This window comes from Apium graveolens, chromosome 3, assembly GCF_009905375.1.
Source record: "Apium graveolens cultivar Ventura chromosome 3, ASM990537v1, whole genome shotgun sequence".
In the NCBI taxonomy this organism is placed as follows: domain Eukaryota; kingdom Viridiplantae; phylum Streptophyta; class Magnoliopsida; order Apiales; family Apiaceae; genus Apium; species Apium graveolens.
Genome location: NC_133649.1, coordinates 82717844 through 82720799, shown reverse-complemented (window position 1 = coordinate 82720799; position 2956 = coordinate 82717844). Strand labels below are relative to the sequence as shown.

The window sequence follows — 2956 nt, the reverse complement described above, 5'->3', positions numbered from 1 at the left end:
TTCATCATATGAGTGTCCAAAGACGGAGAAGTCATCCATGAACATTTTGACATTATTTCCAATCATGTCAGAGAATATAGCCATCATACATCTCTGAAAGGTGGCCGGGGCGCCACATAACCCAAATGAAACTCTGCGAAAAGCAAACGTGCCAAATGGACAAGTGAAGGTAGTCTTTTCCTGATCCTCTGGTGCAATACAAATCTGATTATACCCGGAATAACCATCCAGAAGACAAAAATACTCATGACCCGCCAATCTGTCAAGCATCTGATCAATAAATGGAAGAGGGAAGTGATCCTTCCTTGTGGCTTTGTTCAATTTTCTATAATCCATGCATACTCTCCATCCTGTAACTGTTCGAGTAGGGATGAGCTCATTCTTTTCATTTGCGACCACAGTGATACCCCTTTCTTAGGTATACATTGTACGGGGCTCACCCACGAGCTGTCAGAAATAGGATAAATGATGCCTGCATCTAGCCATTTCAGAATTTCTTTCTTCACCACCTCCTTCATGATGGGATTCAGTCTTCGCTGCTGTTCCACAGTTGGCTTACTACCTTCCTCTAGCAGAATTTTATGCATACAATATGAAGGACTTATCCCCTTGATGTCTGCTATGGTCCATCCTATAGCCGATTTGAATTCTCTCAAAATCCTTAAGAGCTTGTCTTCCTCACTACCTGAAAGGTCAGATGAAATAATAACAGGTAACGTAGATGAATCACCTAAAAAAGCATACCTCAAGTGCTCAGGTAATGGCTTGAGCTCCAAGGTAGGTGCTTCCTCTATTGATGGTTTGAGCTTCCCTTCAGCGTTCTTAAGGTCAGAAGTACCAAGAGATTCAAATGGTATGTCCAGCTTTCGCTTCCAGGGAGAAGCGTTCAGATATTGTAATTGCTCGTTGCTATCTTCATCATCGCTGTCAAAATCCCCCACTAAGGCGTTTTCCAATGCATCAGACATTAGCATGTGATCGAGTTCTGAAGTAACCGCAGAATCAATCACATCCACTTTTAAGCACTCCTCATCTTCTGTAGGGAATTTCATTGCCTTGAATACGTTGAAGGTCACATCCTGATCTTGGACCCGCATAGTAAGTTCACCTTTTTGCACATTTATCAAGGTACGGCCAGTAGCCAAGAAAGGCCTTCCCAAGATTATGGGAATCTTTTTATCTTCCTCAAAATCCAGAATAACAAAATCTGCTGGAAAGAAGAGCTTATCCACCTTGACGAGCACATCCTCAACTATGCCCCTTGGGTAAGTAATGGAACGGTCAGCCAATTGTAGCGACATGTATGTGGGTTTTGGATCAGGCAGATCCAGCTTTTTAAAGATCGACAACGACATCAGATTAATGCTTGCTCCCAAATCACAAAGGCACTTGTCAAAAGTCAGATTGCCAATGGTACAAGGAATGGTGAAGCTTCCTGGATCTTTCAGTTTCGGTGGTAACTTTTGCTGCAGAACAGCGCTGCATTCTTCCGTGAGAGCAACGGTTTCAAGGTCATCCAGTTTCACCTTCCTTGAAAGAATAGTCTTCATAAACTTCGCATAACTAGGCATTTGTTCAAGAGCCTCAGCGAAAGGTATATTGATGTGAAGTTTCTTGAACACCTCCAGAAACTTTCCGAACTGTCTATCCAGCTTTTGTTGCTGCAATCTCTTAGGAAAAGGTGGTGGAGGATAGAGCTGTTTCTCCCCTGTATTAGCCTCAGGCAGAGTGTGTTCAACAGTAGACTTCCTTGGTTCCGCCGCTTTCTCCTTTTGCTTAGATTCTTCACCTCTAATTTCAGCTTCTACTTCTTTTGCCTTTTCAGCATCAGCTACTTTTCCAGACCTTAAGGTAATAGCCTTGACTTGTTCTTTAGCTTCCTTCCTACCTGGTACTTCCGTGTCACTGGGAAGAGTGCCAGGTTGATGATTGAGCACTGCATTGGCTAATTGACCGATTTGATTTTCCAAGGTCTTGATAGAAACCGCCTGACTCTTGCACAACAACTTAAGTTCCTCAAAATCAGCACTAGTAGGTGCAGCTGCACTTCCCTATTGAGGATATGATTGCCTTGTAGCATACTGCTGTGGTTGCTGGAATCCAGGTGGGTTAAACTGTTTACTCACTTCTTGCTGATATGGTGGCTAAATAGTATTCTGATTATTTCCCCAGCTGAAATTTGGATGATTTCTGTTGTTAGGATGATAGGTCGCTGGCACAGGCTGTTGTTGTCACTGATAATTATTCACATACTGAACAGATTTGTTGACAAGAGAACACTGATCCGTAGCATGAGAACCTGCACAAAGCTCACAAACCATAGCTATTTGATTAACTCCATACGTAGCCAGAGAATCAACCTTCATTGATAGCGCTTGGAGCTGGGCTGCAATAGCGGTGGCTGCATCAACTTCCAGAATACCTGCTACCTTGCCTGACGTCATCCTCTGAGTTGGGTTTTGATGCTCATTTGCAGCCATCATCTCTATAAGATTATACGCCTCAGTATAGCTTTTAGCCCATAAGGCGCCTCCAGCTGCTGCATCGAGCATGGGCCGAGATTGGGCCCCCAAACCATTATAGAAACCAGTGATCACCATCCAATCCGGCATTCCATGATGTGGACATTTTCTCAACATTTCCTTGTAGCGTTCCCAAGCCTCGCACATAGATTTTGTAGGTTGCTGCGCAAACTGAGTAAGAGCACTCCTCATAGCAGCAGTCTTTGCCATCGGATAAAACTTCACCAGAAACTTTTGCGCAAGATCTTGCCACGTAGTGATGGACCCAGCTGGTTCAGAATGTAACCAGTCTTTAGCCTTGTCCCTCAGTGAGAACGGGAAAAGCCTCAACTTGATAGCCTCATCAGTCACGCCATTATACTTAAAAGTGCTGCAGATCTCGACAAAATTCCTTATGTGCATGTTGGGGTCTTCAGTTGCCGCTCCTCCAAAAG

The 2956-nt window shown here is 43.9% G+C and overlaps 1 non-coding gene across 1 annotated transcript; it reads left to right on the top strand.

Annotated features, from left to right (window-relative positions):
• The first annotated feature begins 2610 nt into the window (after window positions 1-2610).
• Window positions 2611-2717, top strand: LOC141715985 (small nucleolar RNA R71). Its single transcript, XR_012572722.1, has one exon. It is a non-coding gene; the product is annotated as a small nucleolar RNA R71 (small nucleolar RNA).
• Window positions 2718-2956: the final 239 nt, after the last annotated feature.